Raw genomic sequence first — 15,216 nt, forward strand, 5'->3', positions numbered from 1 at the left:
GCGTTTCTTTGCCCATGCGTTGACCATGTGTTGTTGACGCCTGCCAAATCTTACAATGCCTGGATATGTATTTTATGTATCAGCTAATCACATTACGTTATAGCAATCTGTCAGTTGAGGACGATGACGAGCACTCAAACATTGGTTGATGCATTTAAGGTGAGAGCAGGGAATGCAACTTTTTTCTTGATTGTCTATTATATTGACAAGATAGTCAAGTGACCGCGCTCACAATGGAAATGCATGTCCTCAAAGATGGAATGCAGGCAGAGGAGGAGAGATCTAGCCAATGAGAGGGCAGAAAAGCACGAGAACAACAGATAGATAGAGGGCTCGTCTTTGTATCTGTGCCATGATAGCGTCTGTTATCCTTATAGGGCGGCAGTTAGGCTAGCGGCTAGATCTTTGGCCCAATAAACAACAGTTTGCTAGTTTCAATTCACAAGCAGACTAGATGGAAAATCTGTCGAACTGCCCTTGAGCATGGCTTTTAAACCTAATTGCGCCAGGATCACCATCAATAATGGCTGATCCCTGGCTGTGACCCCACTCTCTGAGGGTGTCTCAGGCGGAGAGGGATTTGCAAAAAACACATTTCCATTTTCACAACACACTTGTACAGGTTACACACTTATATCAGTGCATTCATAACAACCTAACAATTGGGAAACTTTTATTAGAATAACATAAGTCAACATTTCGGTAGCCAAAGGCCGCGTTCTCTTTTGTCAAGTTGTTGACCGTCATTGGTCACCACCTTTCAAAGTGGGTTGCATTCTGGGGCAAAAATGGTCAGATTTACATGTCGACTGCATTACCTGTACAAAAATCATGTGTTCAAAGGTCATGAAGTTTTGACTGTAGTCGACTGCAAGGTTTTGCAGTTGCTCTTCACCAACTTAATCCTGCAGCCATCACCTGCATTGTGGGAGGCTCAACTGTCAACCATGTGTACAGTAAATACTGTATATACAAACACATGTGATATTTGAGGCTCTCTCACTAGTTGATTGTATAATGTACACATATGATTTCAGTTAGTGAGTGTTTTTGATATGTTTTGGATTACATTTTTATTTATTAGGATCCCCGATACACAACGCCAATGGCGACAGCTAGTCTTATTCGGGTCTGACACATAATGAAAAAGCCAGACAAAAAAAGACTACAATTTACATACATTTAAAAACATTAACGTGTGCGTGCATCAGTTACACATACAGTAAATTCGGAAAGTATTCAGCCCTTTACTTTTCCACATTTTGTTACAGCCTCATTCAAAAATGGATTGAATTGTTTGTTTTTCCCCCTCATCAATCTACACACAATACCCCATAATGACAAAGCAAAAAAAATCATAAATGAAGTATCACATTTACATAAGTATTCAGACCCTTTCCTCAGTACTTTGTTGAAGCACCTTTGGTAGCGATTACAGCCTTGAGGCTTCTTGGGTATAACAATACAAGCTTGACACCTTCTTTTCTGCAGATCCTCAAGCTCTGCCAGGTTGGATGGGGAGCGTTGCTGCTATTTTCAGGTCTCTCCAGAGATGTTCGATCGGGTTCAAGTCCGAGCTCTGGCTATGCCACTCAAGGACATTCAGATACTGGTCCCAAAGCCACCTCTGCGTTGTCTTGGCTGTGTGCTTAGGATTGTTGTCCTGTTGGAAGGTGAACCTTCGCCCCAGTCTGAGGTCCTGGACAATCTGGAGCAGGTTATTATCAAGTATCTCTCTATACTTTGCTCCGTTCTTCTTTCCCTCGATCCTGAGTAGTCTCCAAGTCCATGCCGCTGAAAAACATCCCCACAGCATGATGCTGCCACCACCATGCTTCACCGTAGGGATGGTGCCAGGTTTACTCCAGACGTGAGTGACGCTTGGCATTCCGGCCAAAGAGTTCAATGTTGGTTTCATCAGACCACAGATTCTTGTTTCTTATGGTCTGAGTCTCCCTTAGGCGCCTTTTGGCAAACTCCAAGGGGGCTGTCATGTGGCTTTTACTGAGGAGTGGCTTCTGTCTGGCCACTCTACCACAAAGGCCTGATTGGTGGAGTACAGCAGAGATGGGAGAACCTTCCAGAAGGACAACCATCTCCACAGAGGAACTCTGGAGCTCTGTCAGAGAGACCATCGGGTTCTTGGTCACCTCCCTGACCAAGGCCCTTCTCCCCTGATTGCTCAGTTTGGCCAGGCGGCCAGCTCTAGGAGTCTTGGTGGTTCCAAACTTCTTCCATTTAAGAATGATGGAGGCCACTGTCTTCTTCTTATTGTAAATAAGAATTTTTTCTTAACTTCTTATGGCTGCAGGGGCAGTATTGAGTAGCTTGGATGAAAAGGATCCCAGAGGTGCCCAGAGTAAACTACCTGCTCCTCAGTCCCAGTTGCTAATATATGCATATTATTATTAGTATTTGATAGAAAACACTCTGAAGTTTCTAAAACTGTTTGAATGATGTCTGTGAGTATAACAGAACTCATATGGCAGGCAAAAACCTGAGAAAAAAATCCAACCAGGAAGTGGGAAATCTGAGGTTTGTAGGTTTTCAACTCATCGTCTATCGAATACACAGTGGGATATGGATCAGTTTGCACTTCATACGGCTTCCACTAGATGTCAACAGTCTTTAGAAACTTGTCTGATGCTTTTACTGTGAAGTGGGGCCGAAGGAGAGGGGAATGAGTAAGGTCTGCCATGAGCTGACCATGCGCGTTCATTTGAGAGCGAGCTCTGTTCTATCGCATTTCTAAAGACAAAGGAATTCTCCGGTTGGAACATTATTGAAGATTTATGTTAAAAACATCCTAAAGATTGATTCAATACATCGTTTGACATGTTTCTACAGACTGTTACGGAACTTTTTGACATTTCGTCTGCTTTTAGTGAACGCGCTTCGTGACTTTGGATTTGTTTACCAAACGCGCTAACAAAAGTAGCTATTTGGACATAAATGATGGACATTACCGAACAAAACAAATTTATTGTGGGAGTCCTGGGAGTGCATTCCGACAAAGATCAGCAAAGGTAAGTGAGGATTTATAATGCTATTTATGACTTTTTGTTGACTCCACAATTTAGCGGGTAACTGTATGGCTTGCTTTTGTGGCTGAACGCTGTTCTCAGATTATTGAATATTGTGCTTTTTCCGTAAAGCTTTTTTGAAATCTGACACAGCGGTTGCATTAAGAACAAGTTTATCTTTAATTCTATGTAAAACATGTATCTTTCATCAAAGTTTATGATGAGTATTTCTGTTATTTGATGTGGCTCTGCAATTTCTCCGGATATTCTGGAGGCATTTCTGAACATGGCGCCAATGTAAACTGAGGTTTTTGGATATAAATATGAACTTTATCGAACAAAACATATATGTATTGTGTAACATGAAGTCCTATGAGTGTCATCTGATGAAGATCATCAAAGGTTAGTGATTAATTTTATCTCTATTTCTGCTTTTTGTGACTCCTGTCTTTGGCTGGAAAAATGACTGTTTTTCTGTGATTTGTTGGTGACCTAGCATAATCATTTGTGGTGCTTTCGCTGTAAAGCCTTTTTGAAATCGGACACTGGTGGGATTAACAAGAAGTTTATCTTTAAAATGGTGTGAAATACTTGTATGCTCGAGGAATTTAAATAATGAGATTTCTGTTGTTTGAATTTGGCGCCCTGCACTTTCACTGGCTGTTGTCATATCGATCCCGTTAACGGGATTGCAGCCTTTAACTGACTTGCCTAGTTAAATAAAGGCGAAATAAATAAATAAAATAAACATACACACAACAAGTAGATCACATGGTCGTTGTCACAAATATCCGGCCCATGTCCAGTCATACTCGGTGTCAGTGTGTGTCCCTCAATGTTATTCCATCTCAGTTGCAGCATTCAAATTGTGGTCATCGTCTGTCTTAAATCATCGTCTTAAATGTTGTGATTTTATCACAGCATTTCCACAGATTGAGCCAAACACAATACAACTTAAGCATTGAGGACAGCATTTTGTTGACAGCATGGTGGTTTACACTGTCTACTGTGTGTGAATGATGGAAGACTCTTACCCCAGCAGTAGGTCCATTTGGTCCACTTAGGCCAGCACATCAACCAGTACTGGGATGCTTACTCTCAAAGTGCTGCTTGAATGTCTTCGGGTCTGTGTCTATAAAGGCCAAATATAAAATTAAGGAGTTAACAATCTGTGGCTTAGATTTCATTCAAAGTTGACACAAATGATAAACTAAGCAATATGATGCAACAAACTGCTTCACATATGAAAGACTGTGGTACACAGAGCCTGCTATCACTTCCCTCCTCATTACTGGCTAGCATGCAACCATAATTCACAGCAAAACACAGTTATTTTGGGGGCCTTCCGAGTGGTGCAACGGTCTAATGCACTGCATCACAGTGCTTGAGGCGTCACTACAGACCCGGGTTCTATCCCAGGCTGTGTCACAACCGGCCATGGCCGGGAGTCCCATAGGACGGCGCACAATTGGCCCAGCATCGTCCAGGTTAGGGGAGGGTTTGGCCGGGGGGGTTTACGCTAGAGTCGCGCTCTAGTGACTCCTTGTGGTGGGCCAGGCGCCTGCAGGCTAACTTCGATCGTCAGTTGAACGATGTTTCCTCTGACACGTTGGTGTAGCTTGCTTCCAGGTTAAGCAGGCGGGTGTTAAGAAGCACGGTTTGGTGGGTCATGTTTCAGGGGATGCATGACTTGACATTTGCCTCTCCTGAGCCCATTGGGGAGTTGCAGCGATGACACAAGATCATAGTTGGATTGCAATTGGATATCACGAAATTGGGGAGAAAAAGGGGGTACAATAAGAAAAAAAATGTTTTTGGTAAGATGAATAGTACACACAAAATGGCCAGAACAACTATGATAACACATCATTAGATTATTCAATGTATAGTAAGGCCTGACGGCTATAACACACAAAGTTACTCAATGTTAAGGCCTGTAACGGCTGTCAAAAAGGGCAACACAGCATCCACCCACTGGGCACTCTACATGCAATTAAAAATTGTGAACTCGTGAGTAAAAGAGATGGGTAGATTGGTAACAACAAATCCGACATTGCATCTCTCTTTAAGCATGGTCAAGTTAATAATTATGCTGTGGAATATGTATTAAACCACCCAGACACAAAGATACAGTCGTCCTTCTGAACTGAGCTGCAGGACAGGAATGAAATTGCTCAGGGATGTTACCATGAAGACATTGGTGATTTAAAATAGCTACAGAGTTCAATGGCTGTGATAGGAGAAAACTGAGGATGGATCAACAACATTGTAGTAACTCAACAATAATGAGCTAAATGACAGAGTGAAAAGAATACAAATATTCAGGAAAAAAAAGATTGTTTTACAAACATAGTGTATGCAACAAGGCACTAAAGTAATACTGCAAAAAACACAGCAAAGGAATACACTTTTTGGCTTAAATGCAAAGCCTTATGTTTGGGGCAAATACAACACAACACTGAGTAACTGCCTCCTTATTTTCAAGCATGGTGGTGGGTGGATCATGGTATGGAAGATCTAGTAGTCCAACCATCAGCGTTGGCTCCAGAGGGTCTTGCCACCCGGTCGGGCTAGGAGGGGAACAACGGGAGCAGAGGGACTCGGAATTGACCGTTCTTTAAAAAAAAAAAGTCTCTGGGTCCGATGACATCCTGGTTAGTGCCAGTAAAGTCTGCAGCTGCTCCGGCATGGTACCCCGACAAGATCAGCCTTCAACCTTGGCCACGGAACCCCGTAAGACTGAATCTGGACGCTTGTTTTGCCAGCCATAGTCCAACCTCCACCATTGGCGGGAACCACAGCAGCCTTGTCAGCTGGCTGCCTCATCCATGGAGGGGGAGAGGCGGCTGTGACTCCTAATTGCCTGGGGAAGAAGCACAACTGAAATCAATGAATAGCGGGGAAAAATGCAATCACGCATGACACATTCTCAGTATGCGAAAATAGTATGTTTAATAGTATGCAACATTTCGAAAATCAAGTATGGTTTAAATACCAGGATGTTATACTAATTTTGTCTCTTCGTCTAGTAGATTTCGATGCACACTTTTCCACAATGCATTGGAAGAGGTGGACTGCGAGTCTTCAACTAGCCATCAACAAAACTAGGCTACTTAATTCGGAAGATGCCCAAAGCTTCTGCGGTGGTGTTCAAATGTAGGCTAAGTAGTATTGCATTGTAGGCTGCATCTTTGAAAACAGAAGTATTTTTTATTTTATTTTTACCCAAAGTGGATTTTTGTTTTCTCTCTGAAAAGTGTTTCTTGTTCTCTTGGCATTCGTCAGAGCATTTAAACTAAATGATCTTTTGATTTCTGAATGTGTCGACACCTGGGACTGGGGATGTTGCTGTGGTATTGATGTCATGTGAATCAGGCCTTTTGTTTTGGTTTTGTAGGCTAGGTTACCTATTGAATTATTTAATTTATGGATCAAGCCTTAGCAGTCATTCTGATCTCGTTCCCAATGATCAGTGCTTTCGTTTTTTATGTTGCTGTCCAGCTGTTCTGAATTTGCGATGCACCCAACTGCCCAAGTTTTTCTGTGCAATAGCCTTTTGATTTGAACATTTGAAAACTTTTAGTGTGTGTACTAAGCTATTTGATTTAATTGATATGTTACAGCACTTTGGTTTAACTAATACATATGTTGAAATGGAACCAAATGATCTGTTTCTGTCTTCAGTCTGTTTTTAAATAGGGTAGATTGTCTATATGGTCTACTACGGTATAGATCTACTATGGTATAGGTAGGCCTATAGCTCCACTCCTATTCTATTCAGAGTTTAGAGAAATTAATACAATTAGAAATGAGCTATTATCAGGCTGGTTAATGAGATGCATGTCTGTTGAATTTGGACAAATTCACCCACACTCGGCCCCGCCCCACCTACACAGACAATCAGGAGCTGTGACTGCATTGCAGCCGTGGCATACAGCATACTTTTTACTAAACATTACATGCTAAATAGTATGCGACGATTAGTAGTCGTATTAAGTATAGTATGTAGTACGCTAGTATGGGTATTCAGACACGTCTTGTGTCTCGTTCACATGTTGGGAGCAGCATGACCTCTCTATTGGCCTCTCCATCTAAAGAATTCATCATCATTATGCCTAGTAAAATAAAGGTTAAATAAACAAATGTGAAAAATGTACTTCTCCTTCCTTACTATCAAACATAGGGACCCATGGGCCCCCATGAAACAAGGCATCACTGCTGAATTCACAGAATTTGCCCTAGCATGAGGATGCTGTGGCACTACATTATCATCATGCCCATCTTCATTGACCACAGACTGGGGCTGTGGATCATCCATGTTGGTTGTGTGTATCGGGGATCCTGCCGACTATGCCAAAATTAAGTTGTCACCAGAGAGGAAGGACTGAATAACCATCCTACTACTGCAACCATAAATTCACAGCAAAACACAGTTATTTTGGTAAGACGAATAGTACACACTAAACGGCCTGAATGCCTATGATAACCATTACATTACTCAATGGCGTAAGGCCTGATGGCTATAACACACAAAACTACTAAATGTTTCATAAGGCCTGTAACTGCTGTCAAAAAGGGCAACACAGCATCCCTGGGCATTCGGGAACTCGTGAGAAAAAATCCCCAAATAGTGGTACTGTATAGGGAGTATTCGAGGCACAGATGTTCACTGCGCCAAGCCGAGTGACAAAAAAAAACATGCAACCACCCCCCTACAAAATTATAATTTTAACTAAATAGTAGGTAATATTAAATCCCTTTTTAGTAGGGTGTCAATGTTGCAGTCGTTATTTCTGTCAAATCAAACAGTGGTTGAGAACCACTGCTTTATTCATACCACATTCATGTTAGAGGGTGACATTTACCAATTTAAGCGTTGAGGGCTGTCCACACCAAGGACGATAACTATAACAATACATTATACATAACTGTAACACGTTGGAAAGCATCCACACTAAAGGAAAGTTCTACAGTAGCCTTCACCTGTCAGTCAACTGATCAAAGCATCCTACTGCACGCTGTAAGCCTATTAATAAGGTGGTAACACAGACCATTCAGTGCTTCAGGGTATGTTCATTGTCATAGTGACAACAGCAAATAATACTTGTGGTCAGGAGTTGTGTTCGGTAGTTGTGGTTAGTAGTTGTGGTATGTAGTTGTGTTGTTTTGGTCAGTTTTGTGGTCTGTAGTTGTGGGGTTGTGGTTATTGTCTAAACTACAGTTGCTGCTTGTGAAAACTGAAAGAAGTGCAATGAGAAGTGAATAGGTGAAATATGAAGCCAGTGAATAGTGGCAGTTGTTGCTAGGCAACTGTCTTGGCAGGCCTGATCCCTCCATGGCTAAAGCCAGTGAGAAAGATACTAACAAACGTTTATGCTTTAAAGGAGAATAGAAACACTTTAGGAAGTAAATCTTAGAAAAGAGATATATTCAATTCACTAATACCAAACATGTGCATTTAACACAACATCTCTATATTTTGTATTTTGATCGTCGACAAGGTGTATTTGAGCTATGGTCAGCGCCATTTTAAATTGCCATAGTAACCACTGACACCTGTGCGTCACTGGCAGGAATCAGCAAATTCTGTGGTATTGAGTTTTCGTGCGGAGAGGGAATCGAAGAGAGTGGGGTTAGGTGCGGACAACAACAAGTAGTAATTCAAACAAACTGTATAGTGCCAGACTGTACGAATTGTCTCCAAAAAAATCCCTTGGTAAAAGCTACCATCGGCTGCCCAATGACCCACAACTTTTGAAGAAGTGGTTCCATGTCCTGAAGAGGAAGGATGTGCCAGCTGGAGCTAGCAGGATCTGCAGCCAGCACTTTGCGGAGGAAGACTTTGCGATGAAGGGCACTTTCGATGTGGCAACACTACCTTGAAGCCCTCTGCTTGCCCCTCAATTTTCAATGTTGAGGGTTAGGGTATAAGGGTTACTGACCGACCATCATCAACATCGCTGACTTCGGAGTCAAGCCAAAGCCGAATTGAACGGAGGAGGCGACCCGGGTAATGGAGCCTGACAGGCTGACTAAATGCGAGTGTTGCAAAATAAATGTAGAAATCTATATTATTCAATTATTGCACCCGCACTGCTCGCGCGCGCCAAGGGCTAAAATAGAAGTCAGTTAAATTTCTGACGCAGATCACGCTGCAAGTCCTGCCTCTCCCATCTCCTCATTGGTTTATAGAAACAGGTACTCTGGGTGACTGAAAGACGAATGAGGTCGGTGGCGGTAATGCACCTAATTTATGAAAGTTGCCAATCACAATATAAAGTCAAGAGAAGAAAAGGCCTAGGAGGAGAGATGAATAGAAACGATTCGGTTGACCGTTTTATGTGTGGATTAATTGGCGGAGTAGAGGACCTTGTGCATTTCAGGTAAAATAACAACTCAATGTTTATATCCCAGGACAAATTAGCTAGCAAGTGCAAGCTAGCTAGCTAAATTGCCATAAAGGTTTAATGCTTTTCGACCTGTCCCCAAATTAATGTAATTGGTTCAGAGTTATATATACACTGCTCAAAAAAATAAAGGGAACACTTAAACAACACAATGTAACTCCAAGTCAATCACACTTCTGTGAAATCAAACTGTCCACTTAGGAAGCAACACTGATTGACAATAAATTTCACATGCTGTTGTGCAAATGGAATAGACAAAAGGTGGAAATTATAGGCAATTAGCAAGACACCCCCAATAAAGGAGTGATTCTGCAGGTGGTGACCACAGACCACTTCTCAGTTCCTATGCTTCCTGGCTGATGTTTTGGTCACTTTTGAATGCTGGCGGTGCTTTCACTCTAGTGGTAGCATGAGACGGAGTCTACAACCCACACAAGTGGCTCAGGTAGTGCAGCTCATCCAGGATGGCACATCAATGCGAGCTGTGGCAAGAAGGTTTGCTGTGTCTGTCAGCGTAGTGTCCAGAGCATGGAGGCGCTACCAGGAGACAGGCCAGTACATCAGGAGACGTGGAGGAGGCCGTAGGAGGGCAACAACCCAGCAGCAGGACCGCTACCTCCGCCTTTGTGCAAGGAGGAGCACTGCCAGAGCCCTGCAAAATGACCTCCAGCAGGCCACAAATGTGCATGTGTCAGCATATGGTCTCACAAGGGGTCTGAGGATCTCATCTCGGTACCTAATGGCAGTCAGGCTACCTCTGGCGAGCACATGGAGGGCTGTGCGGCCCCACAAAGAAATGCCACCCCACACCATGACTGACCCACCGCCAAACCGGTCATGCTGGAGGATATTGCAGGCAGCAGAACGTTCTCCACGGCGTCTCCAGACTCTGTCACATGTGCTCATGTGCTCAGTGTGAACCTGCTTTCATCTGTGAAGAGCACAGGGCGCCAGTGGCGAATTTGCCAATCTTGGTGTTCTCTGGCAAATGCCAAACGTCCTGCACGGTGTTGGGCTGTAAGCACAACCCCCACCTGTGGACGTCGGGCCCTCATACCACCCTCATGGAGTCTGTTTCTGACCGTTTGAGCAGACACATGCACATTTGTGGCCTGCTGGAGGTCATTTTGCAGGGCTCTGGCAGTGCACCTCCTTGCACAAAGGCGGAGGTAGCGGTCCTGCTGCTGGGTTGTTGCCCTCCTACGGCCTCCTCCACGTCTCCTGATGTACTGGCCTGTCTCCTGGTAGCGCCTCCATGCTCTGGACACTACGCTGACAGACACAGCAAACCTTTTTGCCACAGTTCGCATTGATGTGCCATCCTGGATGAACTGCACTACCTGAGCCACTTGTGTGGGTTGTAGACTCCGTCTCATGCTACCACTAGAGTGAAAGCACCGCCAGCATTCAAAAGTAACCAAAACATCAGCCAGGAAGCATAGGAAATGAGAAGTGGTCTGTGGTCACCACCTGCAGAACCATTCCTTTATTGGGGGTGTCTTGCTAATTGCCTATAATTTCCACCTTTTGTCTATTCCATTTGCACAACAGCATGTGAAATTTATTGTCAATCAGTGTTGCTTCCTAAGTGGACAGTTTGATTTCACAGAAGTGTGATTGACTTGGAGTTACATTGTGTTGTTTAAGTGTTCCCTTTATTTTTTTGAGCAGTGTATATATATTTTTTTATATATATATTTTTTACATTTATTTTTATTTTTATTGTTATTATTTAAATTTTATTATTAACAACAAATCAATACAGAAAGTACATGAGGGAACACAAGTATATATAGATTATATACAATGGACAATCGAGCTAGGGGGTACAATATCACATTACAATTACACAAGGACCTTAAGGGACATACATACACTTACAATTCTAACAGATTTTTTGTTAGTAGAGAATTTAACTGTCTTAAAATACAGTTCAATTTATTTTTGTAGGGTAAGAAAATTTGTTTTTTTGTTTGTAAATTTACATTTGTGTATATGAAATTTGGCCAAAAGAATAATGAAATTAATTACATAATGTTTCAGCTTATTTCTATCGTATGTAAAGAATCCAAGCAGTACATCTCTCCACAATAGTGTAAAATCTTCATAAATGTGTTCAATTATAAATCTACTGATGTCTTGCCACAGTTTTCTTACATGAATACAATGCCAAAAAAGATGCAACACTGTTTCTGGGTGGTCAATACAAAAGGAGCAATTTGAGTTGATGTTTTCCTTAAACTTCTTCATATAGTGGTTGGCAGGATAGTATTTATGAATAATTTTAAAGGAAACTTCCTTAATTTTGTTAACAAGTAGGTATGTGTGTGGCAACATCCAAACTTTTTTCCAACAGATATTATCAATAAATCCATTCCAATCCAACAACATCCTGCTGAAACAAGGTTCGTATCGCTCTGTTTTTGAATGGACCAAAAGAGAAACAAATCTTTCCTACTGATGAGTCAACAGGGTCAATAGAAGGTAGGCTCTGAGGGTCAGGTCTTGACACGTTCCTGAATAACAGAGCAACACCTGAGGGAATGGAATCTAAAACAATTGCAAATTCTTTAGGTGATACAGGGACCTTGTAAAGTGATAAGAATTCCTTATAACTGAGTAAAAGACCCTCTGCATTTACCAGTTGGCTCATCAATAGGATATTATTTCGGAACCAATATTCTAAAAACAAAGAAGTATTTTTATACAATATTTCCCGATTATTCCATATATAATATCTGTGTGGAGAAAAATTGTGTTTATAAATTAAGGACCATGACAAGAAAACCTGCCGATGAAAAGCAGAAAGTTTCACTGGAATTTTGTCAATATTATAATTGCAAAACAACCTGAAGTTAAGGCCACCAAAAGTAGAGAAGACATGATGAGGAATAAAATTCCAGATAGAAGTGGGTCTTCTTAGGAATTGTTTATTCCAATTGATCTTAAAAGTATTATTTAAAGTAGTAAAGTCCAGAAAATTCAGTCCACCATTCTCATAAGTGTTCATTACAACAGTTTTCCTAATGTAATGGGTACAGTTTCTCCAAAGAAAGTTGAAAAGCATCTGGTCTATCTCCTTGCTTATTTTACTGTCAAGATATAAAGATAGAGCGCCATATGTTAGTCTAGAGATACCTTCGGCCTTGGTTATTAGGACTCTACCTTTTAAAGATAAGTCCCTCTGTAGCCATTGATTTAGCTTCTTCTGGGTATTGTTAATAAGAGGGTTAAAATGTAGTAAGCCTCTAGACTTCTGATCCTTTGTAATGGTTATGCCTAAATATGTAAGTTCTTCTTTTACTGGAATACCATAATATGAAGGTGTCACACAATCTTTGACAGCTATGAGTTCACACTTATTAATGTTAAGATATAGACCAGACGCTTTAAAAAAAAAAAGGATTGTATCACATTGATCGATATGGGAATTTGGTTAGCGTCTTTCAGAAAAAGTGTAGTATCATCAGCCAGCTGGCTTATAATAATTTCTTTACCAGCTATGGAAATACCTTGTACAGGACTATTATTTAAAGAATTTGCAAGAAGTTGGGTGATTAATAAAAACAAGTATGGGGAGATAGGACAACCTTGCCTAATTCCTCTCTTTAACTCAAATCTAGGTGAGGTGCCATATTTCAATTTGATAGAGCTGTTACCATTTGCATAGAGTGTCTTAATAGCCTTACAGAAAAAATCCCCAAAGCCAAGTCTCTCAAGGGAGTGGAAGAGAAACTGATGCTCTACTGTGTCAAATGCTTTATAAAAATCTAAAAATAATATGAAGCTATCCTCAGTTATTAGGTCTGAGTAGTCAAGTATGTGTAATACTAGTCTGACATTGTTAGAAATATGTCTGTTCGTCATGAAGCCAGACTGTGTTTCATCAATGATTGCATCCAGGACTTCTTTAATTCTTTTTGCAAGTAGTAAGGCTAAATCTTATAGTCATTATTAAGAAGACAAATTGGACGCCAGTTATCAATGAGCAGAACTTCTTTTTTAGGCTTATGTATCAGTGTTATTAACCCCTGACTCATTGTAGGAGGGAGAACATTGTTTTTAATACTCTCTAAAAAGACTTCAAATAGGAAGGGAGCTACTTGTTCAGAAAATAATTTGTAAAATTCTGATGTAATTCCATCAACACCTGGTGATTTATTGTCCTTTAGATGTTTGATAGACTCTATAATCTCTTCAACTTTGATGGGTTCATCACACTGTTTAGATTCTATATATATATATATATATATATGGTGTCACTACAATGAAAAATACCTTTGGTGGTAATATTCTACACTCGGAATGTGACCCCTTTGGTCACTTTATTTGTCTTGTGATCAGTTACAATGACATTACGCTCATTACTGTAAACTTCTACGGGTACAACACCAAACACGAGAATGATGAGTTGCTTGAATCTATAGAGAAACATATACTTCATTGGTTATCTAAATTTCCCAATTCGTTATTATTGATAGGAGGGGACTTTAACATTACTATAGATAATTCAACTGATAGATGGCCCCCAGGTAGACCAACCAATCAGAATTTGGGTTTAATACTTTTTATGGAAAAGTTTGATCTTACTGATATATGGAGAGAGAGGTTTCCGGCTGACAGATCATTCACTTGGAGTAACAAAACAGGTTCCAGACAATCCAGAATAGAGTTTTGGCTTATATCCAAATGTATTGATAGTGAGTGTGTTACTACAAATATCTGTACTACTCCCCTCACAGACCATAGGGCAATTTACATTGATATCAAAATATTTACCCCTGATACTAACCTTGGCAGAGCATCCTACTGGATGCTAAATAGCTCATTATTAAATAATGATATAGTTAAATTTGAGGTTAAAGATCTGCTCTCACACTTTTGGGAAAGGGCTTGTGAAGAAAAATCTTATTGCAAGAACTGGGAGCTCTTTAAATTTGAGGTGTCCAAATACCTTAGAAAATATGGTAGTAATCTTGCTAAGACCAGAAGAGCTGAGGAGGAAAAGGTGATCATTAAGATAACTTCCCTTTCTCAGATGTCCCCAGCCGGCCTCTCGGGGGAGAAGATGGAACTAATTGAGTTACAAAATAAACTGGATAATATATATAGATTAAAAGCAGAAGGAGCCTTTATTAGATCTAGGAAAAAATGGATTGAGGAGGGAGAACAGAATTCATCCTATTTCTTTAGACTTGAGAAATTTCATTCTAAAAATAACACTATCCATAAATTAAACATTGATGGTGTTATTACAGATGACCAAAAATTAATCGCTAAATACTGTAGCAATTTTTACAGAAAATTGTATAGCTCTAGTACTGTCAGGAATCCACAGATATGTTTTTTAAGTCACTGAATAATGTTCACTCTATCAGTGATATAGAATCTAAACAGTGTGATGAACCCATCAAAATTAGTTCAGAGTTTGTTTTGATATTTTAACCTCCGTGTCGTCATCGCGTTTGGTGTGGGGGGACAAAATACATTTATGCACGATGGCGCACGCGCGCAACCGGTTTGGGTTCCGTGTGAGGTAACGTTAACCAATCATGAGTCATGACTGTTATTGACTAGGCTAGCGTTAGACAATGGACAACTTTGTTGCAACTCTAGTTGAAGGTAACTAGCTAATTGCGTCGGAAGTGTTTTATGCAACACTCCCCAGCAACTAACGTTAGCGAGGTAATTGCAAAACAGTAGCCCTGTTATTAGGTAGCTACTGTAGCTAGCTTCCACCTCAGATAATCACGTAATACATTTTACTGAGATTTGTTTTTGGAACG

This window comes from Salvelinus namaycush, chromosome 26, assembly GCF_016432855.1.
Source record: "Salvelinus namaycush isolate Seneca chromosome 26, SaNama_1.0, whole genome shotgun sequence".
Taxonomy (NCBI): Eukaryota; Metazoa; Chordata; class Actinopteri; order Salmoniformes; family Salmonidae; genus Salvelinus; species Salvelinus namaycush.